General features: G+C 41.4%; 1 protein-coding gene across 1 annotated transcript in view; it reads left to right on the top strand.

Moving 5' to 3' along the window:
- Window positions 1–24,324, top strand: part of LOC133839671 (homeobox protein prospero) — a 75,282-nt gene that overhangs the window by 20,684 nt on the left and 30,274 nt on the right. The window contains 1 exon segment of the mRNA XM_062271319.1: window positions 23,413–23,457. The gene's annotated coding sequence lies outside the window, so the exon portion shown is untranslated.

Genomic DNA, 24,324 nt, shown 5'->3' on the forward strand with positions numbered 1-24,324 from the left:
AACAAAGGAATTGGGAACTGGTCCTTAATCTGGCTTTTCTTTTCTCTTGAATATTCGCCCCGTGCGACGTGTAACAATTTCTCGTTTCTCGTTTCTCATTTCTCGCATCTCGCTTTGAACTCGCCACATGTGGCTGTGTGGCCTGCCAGTGTCCTTGATCCTGCTTACTTGTTGTTGTTGTTGTCGTTGTCGACGTTTTTTGTTGCTTGCAACATTTTCTCTCGTATTTTGCCATCGTCATTCTCTTTGCCTCCGCCTCAGCCTCAGTTTCAATTTCAGCCGCAACCCCGAGCCTAAATGCTTGATGACTGCCTGACGTCCTGACTGCCGGTCCGACTTGTTCGCTTTGGGTCGCATGCAGCGGTATTGTCGTCTCCTTTTTATGCTTCCTCTTCTTGCTGAGTTCGTCTGTGCCTCTTTTTTGACTGTATATGTGTGTGTGTCTTGTTGTTGATTCGTAATTCAATTGCAGCTGCCTCTTTTAGGCTGTTATTTCTGTTATTCTCTCGCACTCTCCCTCTTTTGGCAAGATGCGATTTAGCATTGCCAAAAATAATAATAACAACAACAGAAGGGCAGAAGTAGCGACAAGCGGACAGACGGAGAGATGCAGAGACTAAAGACAAACACTTGCATCTATCAGTTCTTAGAATTGGCAACAATTCGGGGAGGCTTAATGAGTTTTGTTGGTCCATCGAATGCCATTTGAATGAACCATCGTAATGTAACTGATTTATGCATCTGCAGTGGCAACGCCAAAAGCAAAAGAAACAGCAGCTGCAACTGCTGCAGTTGTTGCCAAGTTCATTGTACCCCAGTCCCCCATTTTCATCGCTCTCCTGCAGCCCTTTTCTTTTCCCCCATTATGCATATGTAAACAGAGATCTGAAGATTTGAGTGCCGCCTTTGTGGCTTTGCTGTTGCTTCTGCATCGTCGTCGTCTTAAGCGCCCGCTTGTTGTTCATTCTATTTTGATTCTCGTTCTGTTGTGCGTGCACACATTGTGTGTGCTCATTCTCTCTCCTCTCTCTCTCTCTCTTTTAGTTCTTCTGTTGTTGCCTGTTCTTCAGATTCATCGCTTGTCACTGAGTCATCGTAAATTGCCTTAGCCAGAAAAGAGCCCGCAGCTTAAGACGCCGCTGGCGGCGCTTGGTCTTCATCCATCGTTTTCCCACTTGATCTTCGTCCCCGTTTCTCTCTCTCTCTTATTCTTTCTTTTAGTTTTCCATCGATCTTTGCCCTTGGCTTTGCACAGACACACACAAAATCGCTTACGCTTCATTAGCAGCCTGGCATGAGTTAATTGTTTTATTGTTTCTGCTTTGACACTATTTCTTTCGAACGGGTCTTGAATTTTTTTTGGTTGGTTGGTGTTTTTACTCTTGTTGTTGAGAGCTGTTACCAGCTAAAGCAGAGGAAACGCACTTGGCAGCGCAATTCCCACATGGTTTATTAATAAAACGCCTCTTTAATGGCAAAGAAGAACGCCCACTTCAACAGCAGATGGACACAGACGAACGGACCGACAGACAGACAGACGGAAACCAAGATAGATCGCTCCAAACGGAGCCGGAGCTCTCTTTTTGACTCCCCAGGGGAGCGCGCTTATCTTACGCTTGCGATACCGAAACCAGAAATCGAATCGACCAAAGCATCGCCCCAAGATAATTGCAGATTTAACTTTACTTACGCTCTGCGCTACGTTTAGTTCGTTCCCTTGGCAGCAATCAAAAATAAATTAAGCGTTAATCCACGACCAGCAAATTCAAAGATACATATGCACGAGTATCTGCGTCTCAGCGCGACCGAACTACAAGATACAGAGCGCGTCGTTGTACTGAACGCACAACTCAAGTGCCGATGCCCAGGCCCAGACATCAGAGAACAGAGAGCTGAGAGAGCGCTGAGCCACAGGTCTCTGAGACGCTGAGAGCGTATCTTGAAGGAACTGCAAAGAAACTGAGAGAGCAACGATCAGAGAGCGAGAGTAAAAGAGCGTCGTTGTCTTGTGCTCATAATTTGGTTTGCGCTCATTCTTTTGCCGCTTCTTTCGCACTGCGTTTGGCTCAATTCGTTGAAGGTCGTTGCGTTTCCTTGAGCGTTTCTTGAGGCGTGACGTCACACGACAGGCAACCGAGTGACGACGTCGTTGGGCAGGGGAAAGTAAAGCGACCACAACTATGTGTGTGTCTGTCTTCGGCTACGTCACGACTTCGGCTCGTCGTCTTGTAACGTTCGGTTGCGGCGAATTTGTTTGTCGATTTGCCTTTGTAGTGGCTCGCCTCAACTTCTTCTCCTCTATGGTGTGGTTGGTGTGAGTTTTCTTCGGCGCTACTTAACGATTTTCTTGTCGTTGTGTTAGTTTGTTGCCAGCCACTATTGCCGACTCGCTCTAACTGCGTGTGTGTACGTGCGTTTGCGTTTGTGTGTGAAGTTTTCTTATTCGCCGTTGGTATTCGCCGCACTGCGTTTCACATTGTAGTATCTTATCTTGTTGGCATCGTTCAATCAAGTGTGCGTGGTTGTTGTTGTTGTGGGTGTCTGGGTCTGGGGACCAATAAGAACGTGGCAAGTTCTTCAAGTGAAGTTCCGCTTCGGCTCCGTCTGGCTGGCCAACCGACAAGCGTTGGCATTGTTATTGTTTGCCACAGAGGCAAACAGTTTGATTAAAAAACCCAAGCAAAGCATAACAATAATAAATAATAAAATGCATTTTTTGCCTTTCATTATAATCCTTTTCTTTTTCTCATTTAAATGAAAAGAAGAATTACAATCACAAAGTAGGCGACAAGAGGGGCTCCCTAGTCAACATCGTCGTCGTCGTCGTCGTCGTCGTCGACGTCGTTGCAGATGCTCTTGATTATTATAATAACAGTTTTGTGATTTTACTTGATTCGTATTCCATTTTGTCGCTTTGCTGTTTGCCGTTTCTCTGCTTGTCTTTGGACAAACGCCGCGGCGACTTTGAGGCGCTTAATTAAAAGCTTTTGCTGCCTTTTCACTAGAAGCATTTTCTTTTTTATTGAAATTACACTTTGATACTGCAAACGTATACCTACAGTTTCCACCCCGTCCCAATTCAGAGCATACCACTTTCAATTGCAATCGTCGCATTTGCATTTTGCTTGTGCCTCAAGAAGCAGCTCAGGCTGTTTAATTTGGGCCAAAGTGACATGTTAATAATTAAGCGGGTAATTTAGCATGCAGCACCAACTGACGTCTAAGACTGACAAGCTGCGAGTTTATCAACTAAGCGCTACCCTCTCAGAACATTGACAAAACTTTTTTATAACCATACAAATGTTATAGCGCTGTTTAACTATCTGTCTGACCGTCTTTCCATTTAAATAAACTGATATAACTCAGAGACTTTTAATGATAGAGCCACCAAATTTTGTGTGCAATATAATTGCTCATGTCTCATCATTATCCATGTACTAAGACTGCAGTATCGGGCTTTATTTATTATATATTTTATAATTATAAATTACGTTGCTATTAATATTTAAAAACTAAGTAAATATATCCATATATCCATATTTAAAATATCCATGAAACATATTCTAGCTACACATACTTTTTATGAAAATAGGGTAAAGACAACTACTATTAAAAAAATTGAAAACTGCAGTAGCGAACTTAATTGAGTCGCTTCTTTGCTGTTAGGGGTATTTCCATCAAAATAGACATCTTTTGGTTATAATTAGGTCAGACACACGTGGCACATCGCGATGGCACAGCTGACTCGAAACTAGCTAAACAATGCCACAGTCGGCAAATCACAGTTGGCCACAAATAGACACGCGTCGTCAACATCAGGAGAGGTAGAAGCAGCAGCAGGATGCGTCAGCAGGAGCCACAAAGCGAGCACCTGATATCGATGAAATGTCTTTTGGCAGCGACTTCGCTGCATTTGGCAAATGTTGAATCAGAATGCAGAAGGAGGATGTGGATAACAGATTGCGGCACCAGATGATGCTAGTCAAACAAAAGGCCAAAAGGTTAAATACAGATGAAAAAAAAGGAACGTGGCCTCGACGGCATCTTTCCAGTTTTTGGCAACAAACAAAAGGACGAGGGCAGGATATGCGATACATGCACTTTTGCACATTGCCATGAGTTATGGGCATCTTAGGGATGCGGGCGCATATCGATTACGAAATACTCTATCCTCTGCCTGACTTTGCCTTATGATTTTGCGTTTTTCTTTTGCTCCACAAAAGGTGCAAAATCGAGCAGGACGAACGTGCCACACATTGTCTGCGGCAACTTAACGATTAATTCGATTTATGTTTTAATGCTGGCGCAGCATCGAAATGCCAACCACAAATCATTGCCAGCTACTTTGCATCCATAAGATACTCAAGAGGCGAGCTGCCAATTGCCGAGCAGCCAGGTGAAACTGCCTCAAGATACATAGCAGCTGTAGGCGAGTATTTGTATATTTTTGGGGAGGGAGCAATCGACAATCGAACCATGACAACCAAAACCCACACTCTTTCTTTCTGTCTATCGCCAGCTAAATATACAAATTAACCCATTCAAACAATAGTCTTCAGATGTGTCAAAAGAACCCAAAAAGATGCAGCATTCATAGGCCAAACAATAAATGCAGAAATGAGCTCAATGCATATCAATAAAATCGCTGAGCGCAAGGAAATTCACATTTTCAGCTGTCAAAGGGATGGCATCGGATCGGAAAGTAAAAGTCTGGCATTTTCCTAAGGAAAACATACGAAAACTCAGCAGATTTTCTCACACATTCAAATGGGGGTTTTGTCAATCATTTGTCATTCGAGTGCCGCCCGATGATGAAGGGCTGAAGGACTGCGAGTAAATCTGTTGCCATTGTTTAATCCTTTGCGCTTATTTTGCATTACAACCAATGCGAATCCTTTGCGCGACCGACCATTCAGGTGTAGCACCAGCATCATTCATCCAACTTCAGTTCAGTTCAGCTGAGTTGAGTTCTTTAGGCCGTTACCTGCCTTTTGTCAAAGAGTTTTCCCCGACTTTGGTTTTAGCATGTTTTTGTTACATTTTTGCATAGTTTTTCGTCCCTTTTTGTCAGTTTTACTTGGCCATTGTTTTGCTTTGTTGTTGTTGTGTGTTTTTTTAGCAAGCACTATTCTAATATGTGTGTCTCGACAACTCTGACAATTCTAACGCAATTTTCAATGCTATTCCGACTAAGGGTATTAGCCGCCAAGCTAAACAGCAAAATATATTTTCAACGAACCAGAAAGTATCATTTTAAGAAAGTGTAGATAAGAGAAAATAGGTAAAAATTAATCTGCTAGACAGAAAAGTTTTTATCCCAAAGAATTTCCATTAATTTAAGTAAGAAAAATTAACACTGTTATATTTTAAAATATTTTTGTTTTATTATGCGTATTTTACTGTAGCATACTAGCTTAACTTTTTCTCGGGTATAACAATATAAAAAAAGATAACTTAAGAATTTGTAAATAAAAAAGGAATGATTAGTACAAGTTTGAATGTAGAATTATTTTGAAATATAATTTTCTAAGTACAGAAACTTGTTAAAATACAAAGATATATAAAAATAGTTCGGATATTTTCTGCATTATTATTTTAAATGAATATATTTGATATGTGGTCAACAATTATTGTAATGCATATCTAAATAATTTAAAAGAAAAGATTGTATTAAAAATAAGAGAAAAATACAAAAAATATATAGTATATATGTATATATCTAAAAATCTAGATCATCTTGTAATATCGATACGACAGTTAACTTGTTCCACATCGTTTGTTCAAAGAGCATAAGCAAATGTGCCACAAATACTACTATATATCAATATAAGTAGATACTATATATCAATATAAGTAGATAGTTATCCTCGAATATGAATATGTAACGTATTTGTGCAATCTCTTAAGTAGTCGACAAATCCATCGTCTGGGCAAAATCATTGTCAGCAATATTTTGCTCACTTTTACCCCCCATTTCTCGCTGTTGTTGCCAGAGATAATCAGGAAACTAATCCTTGCGCTAAGCAGAGACAACGATAGCTTGTCCTAATTGAAATGCGGCATTCTAAGCATTTTGGTGTGAACAGCGAATGCATTTTGGCAGCGCAAAGCAGAAATTTTGTGTCGAATACAGAGCACAATTCAGAGTGAATGAAATGCATTGTGGATGCTGTGATCTGTGAGATACTCTGACTGTTAGAGGTGGGAGCGAGATGGAAGTGCAGCTTATTAGCAAAGATTGTCTACACAACAACAGTTGAGGACAGACAACAAAACTGAAATTGATTACCAAATGCGACAGACATTTCGAGTGTGTGTATCACGACGAAGATAAGAAGGGAAGAGGAGGGGCACTGAGAGGCTTGGGGTTAGGCGCCTAATAAGCACAAAAATCCACATAGAGCAGCAATTCCTTTTAATTGAAAATCTCTCGGCTTTCAGTTGTTGTTCAGCTCGTGCTTCTCTCTTTCCGCTCGTGGTGCAAATCATTTGCACGTTGTTTTGTTTTTGTTGCCAACATTTCTTTGCGGCTACAGTTCTGTGCGTTTAGTTGTCGGTTGTCAGGAGTGGGAAGGGAGAGTGGGATGAGAGGTTTGCTTGGCTCCAAATGCATTCGATATTGCATTTTGCATTTGCCTCGTTGGCAGCGCCAACATGCAAGGATAATAAGTACTTTAGCCGCCGGATGAGACGCGAGACGCGAGACGAGAGACGAGACGAGGCGCTTGGCTTTTGCGACTTTTTGGACTGATTGACTTGGCGAAGCAACCACCTCCAACCACCCCCCTTTCGCCCCTTCCTTCGTTGGCAAAGTTGATTGCAGCAAGGACTTGCGTCTATATTGCGCCGAAAAAATTGCATCGGCTGCATTTGGCTTGGCAAACAAACGAGACCAACCCAGAGATTTCAGCCCGGCCAAACAACAGCCAAACAGTCATGAAAAAAAGTTTCGTTACGCCTACTCTCTTTCTCCTCTTCCTCTCCCTCTCCCTCTTCCCATTCCCTTTCTCTACACATCATACTCTTAGCTCTTAGTCGACTGCATGTGCAATGCATATTAGCTGCGGCCTGAGTTTGAGCCGCAGCCTGAGCCGGTGTCCTGTGTCCTGTGCCATCCTCAGTGCATGCATATGCGTGTCTCTGTATGTGTGTGCGAGGTTGTGAGTCTATGTGTGTGCATTGTCCTTTTGGTCGAGCTGCAGACACTGCGCTTCAGTCATTCTTTTGCATTTTATGGAGTCGTTTTATTTTTTATTTTTTGCCTCGTTGTTGTTGCTTCTGTTTTTTCCTGCTTGCCTTTTGTTTGATTTGTAAAATGCAATATGCTGGGCTGCCCAGAACGATTTGTCTGCCCTCTACCCCTCTCCAACCCCTCACTACACTCCCTTATTGCCTTTAGAGTTGCTCCTTCTCAGCACTCGATTGCATTTGTTTGTGCATTATTTTTGGTGCAACGGTTAGACTGCATTGCCCAAGTTAGACCCAATTTCAGCCTTAGCCATATCCCTAAAGCCCAATTTCCCACTTCGAGTCCAAAATCAGTCAAAAGGGATCTTTAAGCTCTTGCCAATGCAATACATGTTTGTTTTGCATTGTTTTTGAGCCTTAATTTCGTAATTTTTTTACATATTGGAATTTGTAACCATTATTTTATCAAATAATACATAATACATTGTTTGTATATAAATTTAATTTTATTCTAACAAAATTTGTATTCAAATTTGGTAATTATATATTATGAAAAATATTTGAAACAAAATAATTAACTTTGAAATATGTGTTTTATTTTCATCTAAGAAATTATAATCGAAAACACGTTAAATATCTATAGAAATCTAAAATATTTTGTAATTTTCATTAATTTGTACTTATTAAATTGATTTATTTTAATTTGACTTTGAGTTGTGCGCCCCTTGCAATCTTCTTTGGCTGCTTCATCTCAAACGCAATGCAAATATTGGCGCCAAGTTGACTCGGGGTTGCTACAGAGACGCGTCCACGCTTTCCGCCTGCTTCGCCAAAACGCACTTCATGCCACACAAAAGTTGAATCGAGTCCAGTAGCTGCCCCAACCCAACCCCTAATGACCGGCCGACGTTTTCACCGCTCCCCCTTCGACGTCGTTTTAATTCGAGTGCGTTTTTCATCAACAGCCAGCTCGACGACGACGACGATGCAAAGCATCGTCTCCTCACCCCTCCCCCCAATAGCACACCCAGCATCCGTTTAGCTCGTCAACCCACACAGAGAAAGTCTTGAGGCTACACTGAAGACCCTTCAATGACCAACAGGCGACTGCGCCAAAATGCAATGCCGACGTGGCAGCGACGTCGGCGACTTGAAGTGCGGGGCAAGTGTGGGGAGTGAAGCAAAAATCAAACAATCAACAAAATAAAATCGCCACCGCGCGCGACCGTAACTCCAAAGGCAGCGTTCAGAGCTTGTCCAGCTTCGTCTCCCGTTCCCCCCCAAGTGTTTTTTGTTGCCTTTGTTCTCCTGCTGCTGTCGCAGTCGCTGTTGCTGCTGTTGCTGATGTTGCTGCTGCTGGTCGCCGGCTTTATGCGCACGCCCCCAAAGTCCAGTTTTGCAGTCATCAAGTTTTTTGCGAGTCAAACCCAACCCCCGGCACATCCGCCTCGCCCAAGCCCATGCTTCTTTGCCATGTCTTCGCATCCGTTGCATTCACTTTGGGCATCCTCCCTGCCAGTTGCCCCTGCCACTCCTGCTGCTGCTGCTGCTGCTGCTCGTCTTGTTCAGCTCCTTCGTCTGACTGCGACTGCAGTGCCACCCTTTTATTTATACTATATACACTTTTTATATTCTCTTCTACGTTTTGTATTATTTTTATTTTGGTTTCTGCAGGCGGCGCACTCTCTCTATATTTTATTTTTAATTAATTAATGTGAATGTAAAGTACATTTTCTACAAGTAAAACTTGTTTTGCAACTGGCAGGGCCAACCCTTTGGGCGCTCCACGCCTCCTTCTCGGCCCCTCCCTCTCCCCATTCCCCTCACTCGAGTCAGTTCGACTCCCATTACCATTACCATTACCGTAACCGTTACGTACCGGAGGCTAACACGCCTTGGCGCCCAAACGGAAACATAAATGAGACCTGAGCCGAGCCCGAACAGTCAGCCAGGAGTCGAGCCTCCAAATATGCGCCACCGAGAGAGGTGCACCATGCGCCACTAAAGAAATGCAGTTAATTTACTCAGAAGTAGCGTTGCCTCAGGTTGAGTGGGCAACAAGGAGGCAGGCAATGGGGCAGCGGGGGGGCGGAGTGGCAGACTGAAGAAGCAGCTTGCCGGCAGCCTCTCAGCAAGAAAAATGTTGCAGCAGCAGAAAGTTGCCCTGCAGTTTCTTTTGTTTTAGTGTGCACGCCGTAATGTATGCAACACAATTTTCCTTTCCTTTCCTTTTTTATTTTGCGCTCTTCGCTGCCGTTGAAAAATTTTGTTAGTCCTTGCCTGCGCCTACCTTCCAACAGCAGCAGCAACAGCAGCAGAAGGGCGACAGGAGGTCAAAAGCGTTAGGTTTGCCGGGTGCAAACTGGAGCCTAGTTGCGTATGCAGTCGCCACTTTTCATACCCTGCAAATGGAGTCGAAGTCGGGTATGCTTAGCTTTCTTTTTCTTTAGAGAAATCTTGCCACCTCTTAGAGGGTATCTCTTAGTTGCTCTTCTGCACTTCCGGCTTGCTAGACTTACTACGTGAGTGTGCGAGTGTGTGTTTTTGTGAGAGGCAGTTGAAAACTTTGCACTTTTCACTGTAGTTCCTAGTGGCTGTTGCCGATCCATTCCCTTCCCCTCTTCCTGCTCCTCCTCCAGCTGTTGTTGCCATTTCCATTCGCTGCTGCTTCACGACCCTTTGCAGCATTCGTTTCGCTGACTTCTCTATATCTTTCCACCTCCTTTTTCTACATTTTTGCATTTTTTTGGGCGCCCTGGAAAATGTTGCAAAAGTTATTTCTTCACGAGGTTTCGTTGCACTTCATGTTGCGTCTGCTTGAGTGTGAATGTGTGTGTGCACCACAGCAAACTAGTCTCGAGGTTAGTTAATCGGTAACTCAGGGATATTCTATGCACGAGTCGACTGCATCAAGTGAGCATGTTTGGATATTTTTTATTAAAGATATTTACAATGCAACTAAGACCTCTTTCATTGTAAAGAACTATTCATTCTTAAATCCAATATGTAAAAACATAAACTCTAACAAAGAAAGAATATTTTTTAAAATAGGAAATTATTTGTTTATTAAAAATATCTTATTTTCTAAAAGATTCTACAATTTTATTTATTCTTAATTTAGTAGCTTAATACAACATTAAACCAAATTTCAAGAAACACTAAAAATATGAAAAAGATATAAAGTTTATGTTTATAAGTTTTTATCTCATTCTATTTTACTTCTTATGAAATCGCAGTGCTTCTAACTAATTTCTAAGTTAATAATTAAAGTTGCACTGCAGTTGCATCAGTGACCTGCAATCTTCTTGCCTTGCCTTAACTACACGCTCACGGTTCAGCGACACGCAGCTCAAAAGGCTTCTTTCGCGCGTCTTTCCATTCAGTGTCAGTCTCAGTACATGTCACAGTTCACTCCTCTGCACCCCGCCTTTATGCCCACCTTTGGCATTGCATGCAATGCAACTGTCCCATATGCAAATACTGCGCCCACAACTCGATGATGCACCTTGAGCAAAGTATGTAGGATAAAAAGAAATTGAAGCAATGCTGCTGCCTCTGCAGGGGAAATGGTAACTGGGCGACGTAAGAGAGAGTCAGCGGAGGGTGGAGTGAGGGGAGGGGCAGAGGCAGACACATTTTAATGATGCATGCAACAGTAAACTGCAATCAGATATGCGCACATCGTTAGTCTTCAGCATCAGCCGCCGTTTGTTGATTATCTTAGAATGGAGAGCACACGACAAGAAAGATAACTCATACGCTCCGTTGCCGACGCATATATAGAAATTTATTTGCTCAGCAAATAAACTGCAGCCGCTTGCCGTTTGTCTTCTCTGTGTGTGTGTGTGCTCTTTGTATATATATGTGTGTGTGTATGTGCAGGAGCAGGAAGCCTTCGTTGCGCTCCCCACTTGCATCTCTTCTTCGTCTTGAGCTGCCTTTGCCTTGCGCCCCGAAGTAGGAAACCCCTAACGGAGGCACTTTTTTATGCAACTTCTTCAGCTCGAGTGGTTGCCCAAGTTGACGTTTCAAATGTCAATTGTGTGCTTAACTGCATTCCTTTGACAACATCGTCGTCAACGTCGTCGTCGTCGTCGTCGTCGACGTTGACTTTTCTTATTTTGTTTCGACTGTTGCCGAGTCGCTTGCGTTGAGACCCGCCTTAGCATCCTTCTCAGCTCTTGGTTCAAGTTCCATTACTACTTTTGTCTAATTTTTGGTTTCTTTGTTTGCTGCTATAAAGCAAGGCTGGAAATGCAGCAAAGTCCTAATTTAGCATACACTGTGATGATGTAAATTAGGCTAACAATCAATTTAAAAATAATTTAGTATTTTAATTATTATAGCTGCATGCCTTTGCAGCCAGTGCTTTAGTAATTATAATAAATAAATAAATTATATAATACGCAATTTTTTAATAGCTTTAGTAACATATCTCCACAAGTTAGAAATTTGAATAATTGTCGAATTAAATATTATATATATTTCATTGACAAGCATTAGCTCAGCTTTTTAGTAGGCCATTCCACTTCCATTTTTTTTGTTCAGTGTACTTCTCAGCGTATACTCGTAAATAATTTCTTTTCTTTGGCTTTCACTTTGTTTGAGCGACGCTGCAGCGACGTTGCAGTTACTTTTGCCAAGTCGTCGGGAAAATATGTCGCATTCATGCAGCAGCAGCAACAGCGGAAGAAAGAGAAATCCAACCAATGCTAGAAAGAGAGAGAAAGACAGCTAGGCTGCAATCTTGCCTTCAATTAAGCTTTGACAAGTGCATTGCATACGGACAGTAAAAGGGGCACAGAAGACGCAGCCCATGCAAAAGAAAAAGAAGGGGGAAAAAACAGAAAACCCACAAAGCCCATAAATATGAATGACGATGAGGATGAGAATTTGCAGATGGCAGACTGGGTTGACTCCTTGGCCAAAAGGATTTGCCGGCCAAAACGGGAAAAATTGTGCAAAAAAAAGAACAGCAGCAGCAGCAAAGAAAGAATGAAAGACAGAAGAGAAATATTTTTACTGAAGAAGGAAACGCAAATAAATGAATTGCACTTTTTCTTTGCGAAACTTTCTTGTGCTTGCGCTCGAGCATTTCAATGAACTGCAAACTCAATGGCAGCGGAGCTCTGCAGCTTCTAGGCACAAATAAAAAGCAGAGAAAACTTTTGCATATTGTGTTTATTCTAAGCCCAGCAGATACAGATACAGCTACAGATACAGTCAGAGTTGCTGCTGAGTTCCTCCCTTTTAATTAAGCGGACGCAAGTCACAGGTCCATTATACTTAGATAATGGCAAGGCCAAAGATTGGAGGGAGAGCAAAAAGAAAAAGATAGAGGCGAACGGAGTTGAATGTGAATGCAAATTATGCTCAGAATTGTGTGCTCATTAATTAAAATTGAACCAATTTGAGAGCAGTACCTGTCAGAGGCGCCTAAAAATTCATAAGAACTGCCCATCGCCCTTTTTTATATCCCCAACTTAGGCTTAGGCTGCCGCCCATAGAAGTTCTCAATGTCCACGCCAATGCACTTTGAGGTGAGCACTCAAAAGTTCGCAACGGCACAGGAGGAAACAACTTCAGAAAAATGAGGAAAAATATGAAAAACGAAACGTTGTACATATATTACTTTTGAACTGTGTGCGGCTAGGGGTTTCACTGTACTTGTCTGTGCTTGGATCTGAGTCGAAATGCAAATCTTGCAGATTTTTAATTTCTTTTCAACGAAAATTTTATTTTCTGTTTGCATTTCTTGTTGTTCGCGAATACCCAAAAAAAAGCAACAACAAAAACGAGCAGAAGGCAGAGCCAACCCTTTTATTTGCCAGCTCTGTCGAGGATGCTGATGAGGAGGACGATGGTGATGGTGATGATGATGTTCATGATGACGCTGGTGCGGCTGTTAAGCTTTTTTATTATGTATTATAGATTCATATTATGCACTTTTTAATTTCTTTTGTCTCAAGCATCAAGCTCAATCTTTAGCCAGTGATGAGCACGTGACACGACAATTTTACGATATTTCAAATACTTAAGATACTTCTAAGTTTCGTTTTATACTTTATAGAAATGAAGTATTCCTTTTATTGCTTTTTTTTACAAATTGTAATTTAGTTTTTCCGTTCAATACTTGAATATAAATATAATTAAAGAAAATTATGATTTAAACATAAATTCGATTATATACTATTATGTTTTATTATATTTAATATACTTTAAAATTTAAATTTATTTATTTTTTGTGATTTCATATTTTTTATAATTTTATTATAGGTATTTAATACTATTATAGTTAACATCTATTATATTTAGTACATAATATGTTTTAATGTTACAAATTCTTTAATTTTCAAGTTTGTCAACAATCATTACTGCAACTCACTAACAGATTCACGTGTTCATCCCTAAGCCTAGAATTACGAGGCTTAAATCGCTGTTAAGATGTATAAGAAATGCGTTTTTGCCAGTGCCTGCCACAGATTTTTGTAAAATTAAAAACCCGCTCGCTGTGAGGCATCATCAAGTGGGCTGCAACGAGCCCAAATGTTCTTAGCAGAGGCTGCCAGCCACCCTTCAAAAGGCAATGCATAGGAAACGGGCAGAATACCATTTGTTGTGGGGAGTATGGGTTGTCTTCGGGCTCGATATGCATTGCATTTGCCACATCAAGTTTGCTGCTTCAGTTGCTTGTGCAATTTTTTAAGTCTTTTTCTTGGGCTTTTTCTTGGCTTTGACATTACATTTCCATATTTTTTTGGGGGGCTGATTGCGGCGCAGCACTTTGGGGTTGCACATTGTCTCCTTTTAGGCGCATACAGGCTACAATTACGGACCATAATGAATTGTGCCCGAGGGTGCTCACAAGGCGGCGGCGGCAGCGGCGGCAATGAACTTGCACCAAACGAATCCCACACCCATTTGAAACCCCTTTGAAGCAAAATAAAAAGAAACAACATTTCACTTCACGCTCAGCTAACGTTTTCTCACCAAGAACCTACCAGCTGCCAAAAAAGTCAAAGTCCTGTTTTCGAAAGACAAAAAAAAAACTTACGAATCATGTAAAGGCATTTGCGTGCTCTGGAATTCATAGTGCACACACCGCACCTTAGCAGGCTGACTTGAAAAGCGCCTTGAAGCATAACCAATGCAAGCAACTAACCACCAAGCATCGCTGAGAAAGGAAACTGTTTTTGTGTCTGTTTACCATTTGCCTTGGCCTCGAGATCAGTCTTTTGTTTTCCAAGCGAGGGTGCACTTTTCACACGGTACTCTACACCCGCCTCACAGTATCTGGTGCGATATTGTGGATGGAGATAGAGAGAGAGAGGAGTGGGAGGTAGGGGTAGGCAACCCAAGGGTCGGCAATAATTTTTAATAATTTCCTTTGGTTAAATAGTTTTTCCTTTTACTTAAACACAACAATTGCGCATGCATACAAATTCCCACAAAGTGACCAGAGACCACAATTGAAGTGTTAGATGCAAAGATACAATTGCCAGCAAGTGGTCGCACTCGCAGTTGCAGATACAAGATAACTTGATTGCACTAATTTGAATGCAGAGCAACTGCCACAACAACAAGAACGGACACAGCAGCAGCAGCAGCAGAAGCATCAACTCAAACAGTTCCCATGCATAGTGCTATTTAGAGCGACAACTGTCAACTGCCTTGGGGTGGCCGGTGAGGGGGCGGGGAAGTGCAGTATCTGCGAGATACCCAAACACCCAAAGTTGCAGCTAATGGTGAAGAAAGTAAAATTAATCAGGCGAACCACGAATGTTGGCTACACTATCAATTTAAAACTAGGTAAACGTTAGCAAAATAGTTTTGAGATTTTAGCAACATGAGCTTCCAATATTAGAAAAATATAAATTAAAAAAAATGTATTATAAAATAATTAAGGAACTTAAAAGCATACATTTGTTTTTTCCTATACTATTATGATTGACAGATTATTATTTCACTTAAAATTTGTTTGTGTTATTTTCATTATTATTTAATTAATGCCATATTAGCAAAGAAACAATTTCCAAATTGTCTTTCAATAAAATCAAGACTAGTATACTAAACATATACTCTCAAAGATGCAGTCTACTAGTCTACTTAATATATTCTATCAAAAATGCATTAAAACTAAAGCTCAAAGAGATTATTGAGCTCTCTTTAGGCGTTTAAAAAATAGTTAAACTCGTGTATAATGAGGGTATCGCAAGTAGTAAAAGTCTAGTTCCGCATTGGACAATTGCTGGTTCCTTCTTCTGCAACAGCTGCTGCTGCTGCTGGGACAAACAGTTGGAGTCGGGAGCTGAGCTCAACTGCTCTGCTAGGGGTTACTTCAATCAATTTCTGACAAGAAGTGTTAAATCTGCACAGTGCCACACAATTTATGAGTAGCTGCAATTGCGAGCTACCGCTGTCGCTGCCTCTGCTGCTGCTGCATCGTTTGGGTTGGCTTTATTAGAATATCCGGCAGCTTAGAGACAGGGGCAGACAGCTTGTCTGCAATGGTTCGCTCTACATTGTCATAATTCATAAATCAACTAATTCCAAAGTCTCTCAAAGTCGTACTAAAACAACAAATCGTTTCGAAGATACGCACTCAAAAGGCGGGCAAACGGAAAACAATACAAAAAGTAAAGCCAAGAACTAAACTAAAAAAAAAGCAAAAGGTTCCCAGGCTCAGGCAAGGGTTTCAAGTTGCCTTAATGAACCGCAACCAGGCAGAGTCAAAGACAGCCGCAACAGCGACAGCGTCAACGATGGAGACAAAAGGTCAAGTCTAAGAAATGAAAGAGAAGTCTCCCCATCAAACGTATAGCGTAAAGTGAAAACAAAGCATAGAGTTAACTGTGTCAATAAAGCTGGCCCAAAGGAAACGTCACGGCGGTTGCCTGCATTTCCTGGACTGCGAAGAAACCGAAGGAGCTGGAGATGTAGAAAGAAGCGACAGACAACAAGGGTTTCAATTACACAACGAAGATTTCTGGCAGTCACAAATGGAAGATGTTGGCTTTCGACAATGTAATTTAGCGTGAAGCGACACCTTCGAGGCACATCATAAGCTGGACATGGCCATTCTCCATGATGACCTGTCGATCGACCCCTAAAAGGCTAATGAACATTAATGCATTTGTGTAATGAGTAATGTCGCGACTTTAATGTAAAGTGCAATGAAGCAATGCAAGGCCAAATGTGCACTGCGAGGGAGGCAGCGAGGGGAATCGAAGAGTAACCCTGTCGCATCACCGGATACACTCATTAAGTGCAAAGCCTGCAGGGCAGTTGCGAGTTACGAGTTACGAGCTACGAGCTACGAGTTGTGAGTTGAGTTATGATGCCAGCTGACGAGCTGTCAGAGTCGATACTCAGACAAGGCAGGCAGCAAGTTGATTCATTTCTCAATCTGAGTCTGCCCTCATATTGAACCCTCTGTTTATAGCACGTGTTAAGCAGAGTCTCCCCCTTACTTGAGTGCCAGTGTCCAGTGTTTAGTGTGTCCAAATGCTAAACCATTTTCCACAAATTTAATTTCATTAATGTTCTCGCAATCCTTTTCTTTGCCTCGTCGTCGTTTTCATCATATTTTTTGCCTCTTCTGCTGCTGCTGCTCTTCAAAGTTCTTGAAATGTCAATGCATTCGCGTAACGTTGCGCGTTGTCCTCATCAGCGTCGGGGCAAGTAAATTATCATAATGAATCCGACTGGGCGACTTTGCTCTTCCAACTACTTGAGTTCCCTGCTTATGCTCCCTCTCAAGTTCTCTGGCCACAAGTTGCCGCTGCCGCACACAGATTATCCTGGCGAGTAAACGTCCTCGCTCTCTACTCAACTCATCTCCTCATCTCGTTGCCTCTTTGAGAGGTTTGGGGAGACCTGACAGTTTTTCTTTTTAATGAAAATGTCACTTATAGCCGAGAGTTTTCCAGCCGCAGGGCTAGTGCAAGTTTTGCTAATGTCCTGCCAGGACACTCCAACTGAAATGCCATTGATTTTCTGCTACAGCGCTGACCATCGCAGCGCAACGAACAGTTGCAGTTCCTTTCAAGCGCCTCTTTTCAATGGAGGAGCCAAGTCCTTGAGTCCTATGCCCCCTCCAAGCCTTAAATGCTTCGCTTATTGGCAAAGTTTAAAGCAAAACGTTTCGAAGAATTCTCTGGTTGGCTGCATAAATCAACTATGGGAATAACAGAACTGTCAGAGCATGGCCATTGTTTGATCAAGAAAATCTTTTCATTAGTTGCCAGCAAGGACAACGACAACGACAACGTTGAGAATGAGACTGAACACAGACTGAACAATTGAAATTGAATTTAATGCATTTACAAGATTTGATTATATTGCGACTTTTTGACTCGAACTTGAAGCTAATTGTGGTGTGGAATGCTGGCCAGCTGTCAATTGAGTTTAATTCTCAGTTTCAAGTCGCATTCGAATTGAATTAAATTAAATGCAATCAATTTGTTTATACGCAAATATATTTAAATCAACTTTGAAGTTGGCACAAAGAGTCGTTGCACGTCTCACAAACGATTTAACAATTGAAATTTTCCCTTTTACTCACACTCATTTACCCCATCCCATCGTTTCGATGAGTCAACACTTTTTGCAGTGCTTTTCTGTGCGCGCTGATGATGACCTTACTCGGTCATTGTGTGGGCCAATGCAGTGGACATTAATGACACCAGCACCAACACCATCGATCCGCCTTCTGCAAGGCAGCCTGGCAACTGGACATGCAATCAAATTGCCTTTAGCCTTTTTTTTATACCAAATAGAACACTTACGTATTGGCAAAGCTGATTTGTGCTAAACGATAAGAACACCGAGAAGGCTACGCGTATGGGCTAAGAGAAGGGGAGGTGAACTGCAGACGAAAGGATCTACAACCTCTAATTATTTCAAGGCATGACATGAAGTCATTTCTCTGCCACAGATACGAGTGTATCTATTAATGCTCAACCCACATGAAATTAAAACTGCAAATATTTGTACAGGTCAAGAGGCGCAACTAGAACTTGACTCCCCAATTCTCCCTATTCCCAGCCCCCTTCCCTTTCCCTTTCCGTTTCCCATATGCCCCATTCTTCGGCCATGTGGAGACATCGACCTGTGTCCGGCTTGTGTTGTTGTGGGTAATTTCCTTAATAACCCGCAGCCTATCACATTAACATATCTCACATTTGTCATAGAAATAAGTCAAGCCCCAACTCCTTCCCCGCTTCAATGCCCCATGGAGCCCTCTCAGCTCTGGCTTACGCAACTCGCCAGGTGTAGTCCCAATTGTCAAAAAACAAAATAGAAACGGAAAAAACCTGGAGGCGTTTTGTTAAGGAAATTTCATGGAGTGCCATGGGCAAGGAAATGTTTATGCATATTATACCACTGGTCATATGCGTCCGTAATTACACTAAATGAACATATTACGGCCGCGACACACGAAAATTGAATTATTAAGGCGCCTTCCCAGAGGCGTTGGCTCTGCTCAGCTCTTAAGTTAACAAATAGAATTGCGTGCGTGGAACTTGCCAAGGAATTTCTTTGGCCGAACTTTCGCTGCGCCAAAGCCTGAAATATTTATACGAGACAACCATACATATTACTGTATAATATGGGATACTTAGGCACTTATGAAGAAGACTTTAGATACATCGTTAAAAGGAAAAAGAATTTCTAGGGTGGTCAGAGTGACGATTTAAAATTCAATTATAAATACTCTAACTACTAAGAGAAACACTTCAGAAATACAAAATAAAATAATCAGACTAATTTTAAAAAACGAAATTAGTTAGTTAACTCTTGTTGTAAAAGAGTAACAACAATAATTATTTTAAATTATTGCAAGCATTGTAGTTGGAGATAATATATAATTTTCTGCGTACATATAATTCTTCTTATATTCATATTTTTTTACGGAAATATTTTCTTGGTATACTTTTTAAAAAGACGTTACAAAAGATGGGACATTGAAAGTAAAAGGCAGCGATGAGTTGGTGGTGGTGGTAGTGTGTGCCTTACAGTTCCATTGAATGCCCCTCGCCTTAGGTTCGGGTTTTCTTTACGCTTCGTGCTCATACAGCACGTGTCCCAAGTAACGGCTGAAACTGAAAAAGACCCCGACAACGGCGACGACGACGACGACAGTTGGTTTCCCATAGCGTCTTGGAAGACGTTTACATAGAGTGGGGTGACTTACGCTTGCTTACTTACTTACTGAAGCGGCATCTGGCAGCTGGCCGAGGTAGGAAGAAGAGTAAGAAAGAAGGTAGGACACCTTTGATTGTGAGTTAATTGAGGGAAGCAACGCGGCGGAGACAACTGACTGCCACGCACCAAAGCGGATGTCGAGAAATCAGTGAGCTAGTCCCGTAGTTACGACTGTACCTAGTCTCGACAAAAAAATTCCAGTCAAAGTCAGCTCGAGCAGAGAAAGAGATAGTCAAATAGTAAGCAAGAGGGAGAGAGAGAGAGGTAGGCAATTGCAAGTTTTCACTAAATATGAACAGGTAATATTCGTAGGAGATGCGGGGAGTTGTGGGTGGTAGGAAGGAGTGCTTCTATATCATTTGTCGGGCGCTTGAAATTGGCTTCGTGACGCTTATCGCGATCAATAAATAATATATGAGCAGAAAAAAAGTTAGCGAGCTCGCGGCACACACGACACTAGGAAAAATAAAAAGTACGAGTATCTGGCAGATACATTTGAGTAATTTGCGTCGTTAGAATTAGACAGAGAGGCAAATAATAATAATAAAAGAAAGTACGCTTGATTACAATGAAAATGTTTTTAATGCCTCGCGCACACACACACTCATACACACACACACAGAACAGAGAAAGATATCTGCATAGATAGCAACGGAAAAGGTATAAACTACTAACGCTAGGTGAGACCATGAGACCAGGCGAGTGTAGACCTCATACACACTCATACTCACACACACTCACATGTGTTCGGCGTGCATTTTTTCATTTTTTTGATATTAAAAGCGCGATAAGCAACAGACACGAACCAAGCGACTGACAAACGGACAACGACGGACATCAGGTAACAGACAAAAGCCTCGCCACGGCGCCTGTCGATATGCAACAAAAACAAAAAATACAAAAAACATTTAGAAAAGAAGTAGACGCTGTCGCTGCTGCTGCTGGACGGCTGCGTTCTCTCGGGCCTTTGCAAACAACACACAATGGCCAACAACTTGGCCACATATGGCCATTTTTTACAGGCCAACATTGCGTGTGTGCGAGTGTGTGAGTATGCAAGTACGTGTGTGTGTGTCTGCCTGCTATCTAATCAAGCACTGAAAGACAATAAAAGCCAACAACACACAGCCACACGACAAACAGCGACCACAAAAAGTGCTCATGTCTAAAGCAACAACAGCACAAACAAGAACAACAAAAACCTACTAGATATTGATACACAGCCAAAGGGGAGAAGGGAGTGAAAACTGGAGCCAGCAACTTTGCGTTCACTAAGTGCAGCGGCTACACTGAGCAAAAGTAATAAAAATATTTATAATTTATTTTATTTGTTTGTCCATTTCTTTCCTTAAAACTTTTTCTATTTTCAAGCTAGATAAATTAAACTTAGGATATCTTATTAGATATGTATATCTTAAAAAAAGAGATCGCACATATATTCATGCATTTTAAGAGCTTATTTTTGCCAGTTACTTTACGATTAACTTGTATTTTACTTGTATTACATTTTGTGCTCCCTCGTTTTTCTCAGTGTACACGGGCAACTCTAACTGGAGCTGCTGGTAGTGCTGCTCCACTTGAAAGCAGTTCGAAGTTATTGATATCTATAGATCCACCATATGGCAACTAAATCGGTATCGAGGCTATAAAAGTATTTCCATGTAGGCTACACTATCTGCAAATAGTATGCATACGCAGCAATATCTTATCTCTCTCTCTCTCTCTCTTTATTTTGTTTGGCTTAGCTGCAAGTCAAGAAGCACAGACAAACAGCTTATTGGGCAGATGTCCTTAAATGTGTTGTAAGTCTGCGATATGGAATTCCGTATGAGATGGAGACATCCACTTTATAAACATAATCATTGGGCACTTTGTGTCATAATAGTTGCATTTTATTGTACGAGCAATTTCCTTAGCATTTGCAGACAACAGACAACGCAACCTTTTGCCCAAAAACTTTTCGCATAAACATTAAAATCTTTGGCGACGCACACAGGACACATTAAGGACATTTTCTTATGGCATAATTTTCGCTTGAAATGTGCCCACAAAGTTGTTGCTGCCAATTGTGCTGGAAACAAATGCCAGCAAAACTTTGTCAAGCTAAATTCTAATGCATAACAGAGGATTAGCAAACTATAGACTGCAGACGCAGAAGGTCTGGCAGTTGTCTTTGTTGCTGCAAACAAGTTGAAAGGTGTTTTTCCAACTTTGTGACGATCGACAACTTCCGCATAACGCAAGCAAAAAAGAGAATTTTGAGTTAGGTACCGCATCGAAATCGGAACCCATAACTACTAGATGGGCTCCTGGTTATGCCTCTGCTTCTGTTTCTCCCTTCTCCTTCGCGCTCTTCTCTTATGCTCATAGTAGATGTCAACCACCACCAGGCAAAAGTTAAAACGCCCCTTTTGGGCTGATGCCGTTGCCTTGTCTCGCTGATCGTCGAGTCGAGACCGAGTCGAGTTCTGAGTTCTGAATTCTGAGTTTCGAGTCCCACTTTGTGTCCAGGTGCGCACTGTGCTCGTGTCTACAAGTTATGGCACGTACCCTGCTGCCCTGTTGTGTGCTGTGTATTTGTTGGCATGCGATCACGATTGCGATCATCATCATCAGCTGTGCCGTACCTTCCACACAATACATACATAGGGGTCGCCCATCTCTCTGGGGGGTTGAGAGCGGTGATTTCTGCTCACATTCATATTCACTGCACCGCAAATAGTTCCATTCCATTGAGTGTTATACTACTCTAGTACTCTCTCGTACCTTAACTAACATTTAAAACAAGTCGCGGCATCTAATTGACAAATTGTATCTGCCTCAATTAGTCGAGGAGTGCGGAGTATGCACATGTTTGATCCATGTATATTTTTGAGGCCATCAAATGTAATAAACTTTTTAACGGATTTCAAAGTTACTTGACCGTAACACAAATGCGTCGACTGTTTTTTTTGGGCCCAAGTGTCGCCAGCTCGCCGACAGTCAATAGAGCCAGCCGGCCAGTAAGTTGACCTAAAGCATATTTTAATGATGACACCCGGCCAAAGGCAACAGCAAGCCAAAGCGAAGCAAAAGAGCCAAGAAGGGGGAAGAAGAGAGGTGTGCAACACACATGGTTGTGCCACACTTCAAATGTACTACCTACAAATGTAGTCGCTTCTCGCTTGTTGGTAGTTGGCAGTCGGTACATTACCGTGTGCCGCGATCTGTGAAGGCACATTCCACAGCACACTTTGAGATACATTCGCTGCCCTACCAGACAGATACACACACACACACACACTTATGCTGATGGCAACAAATAGATGTGCATATCATGTAAAGTACGCACGTTTTAAAGCAACCGATTTGGGCAATGAAATGTACGAGTACCTTCCAAAGACTTATAAATACCCTATCTTTAAAAAGAAAGTTCAAATATAATAATCAAAGTATTATGAATATTTGTATTACGATATTATGCGGTTTTTAATATTGAGATGTAAATCAATCGCACTAAAAATATTAAAATATTAGAAATCTAATTTATCCAATTTCATAAAATTAGTAATCAAGTTATTATATAGTTTAAGAAATAATAATATGTTTATTTAAATTTAAATTTAAAAATAACATTTTATAATTACAAAAATGTTATTTTCTCTAAGAAAAATCCAAAACCTATCTTACATGTCAAACATCCTGCATTATGCCACATAGCCGCCAGGAGGGTATCACTCAAATTGTGTTAAGGTCGTAATTATGTGCGCTGCTGTCGTCTGACATGTAGGTGGGAAGTTTGTATGAAGTATGCTTTCTTTGATCCTTTGGTGCACTATCTAAAACTAGGAAATGGCCATATGTTACTTTCGGCTCGCTCCTCGAGGGTTGATAACTCGCCCAAGACGGCGCGCCTAGGTGCATTGAACTTGCCACATGAGTGTTGCCTATGAGTTTAATAGTAATATTATTCTATTAAGTTACTTTCCAATTGAACTGCTGTTAATCATTGCTTCGTTTTCTCTATCTCTATTGCAGGAGGATCTATGATGAACGATGGAGAAAAATAACGCTTTGTTTGTGGTAAATTTGAAAAATGAAAAAAAACATATTTGTGCTCGTATGAAACGATGAAAAAACTATAAGCAGTTTGCAGTTTAAGGATCTGTGAGTGCAGCGGCATCTCGTTTATTGCATTTGCTTTTTCTGGCCCAAGCCCAAGTTTGATACTTGATATGAATAGGGGTTGCTCCTACCTACATTTGCCTTGCAAGCTGCACGCTTTGCCAAGTACAGTCCTTAAAAAGGACCTGGAGAGAGGCGCAGGCAAGAGGGAACTCGCAACTGAGAACTGGGAAGAAGGAAGAGGGGCAAAACATAGGGGTGGGCTGTATAGTACTTTTGTTGACATTGACTTGGGCAAACGGGCGGGTTGGTTTAGTTGCATTGCTCCTCGGCTTCGTTCGCCTCGAGAACTGCATTCCAATGCAATTAGATGGCAAATGCGACTTTGTTGTCATGGCAATGCTTGAAAAACCATCAAGCGTCGCCTTGCCCAGGGGAGGATTCGGTTCTTGGAAAAGTGCATATGGCATTTATTTAACAGAATAAGTTTCTCGATGAAAATGTAGAGAAAACAATAGAAATTGAAATTCACATACCTTATGGAAATTCATTTATCAAATTTGGCAACTATCTTATTGTATTGTTTTCTACGGAAAATAAGAGAATTAAAAGTGAGATAAAGCAATACATTATTTTGTACTTTCAAAATTCGTAATATATACTTTATAAATATTTTGATTATTGGTTTTCAAATTATATCTTAATTTTTAAAAGTCTTTAAATATTTAAAACAATTTTTAACATTTTCAGAATCATATGAATATTTTTAAGAATTCGCCCATTAAGTGAATTCAATTTTCTGTGAATTTCTTCTTGTTGTTCATC

The sequence above is a fragment of the Drosophila sulfurigaster genome, chromosome 2R (assembly GCF_023558435.1).
Source record: "Drosophila sulfurigaster albostrigata strain 15112-1811.04 chromosome 2R, ASM2355843v2, whole genome shotgun sequence".
Taxonomy (NCBI): Eukaryota; Metazoa; Arthropoda; class Insecta; order Diptera; family Drosophilidae; genus Drosophila; species Drosophila sulfurigaster.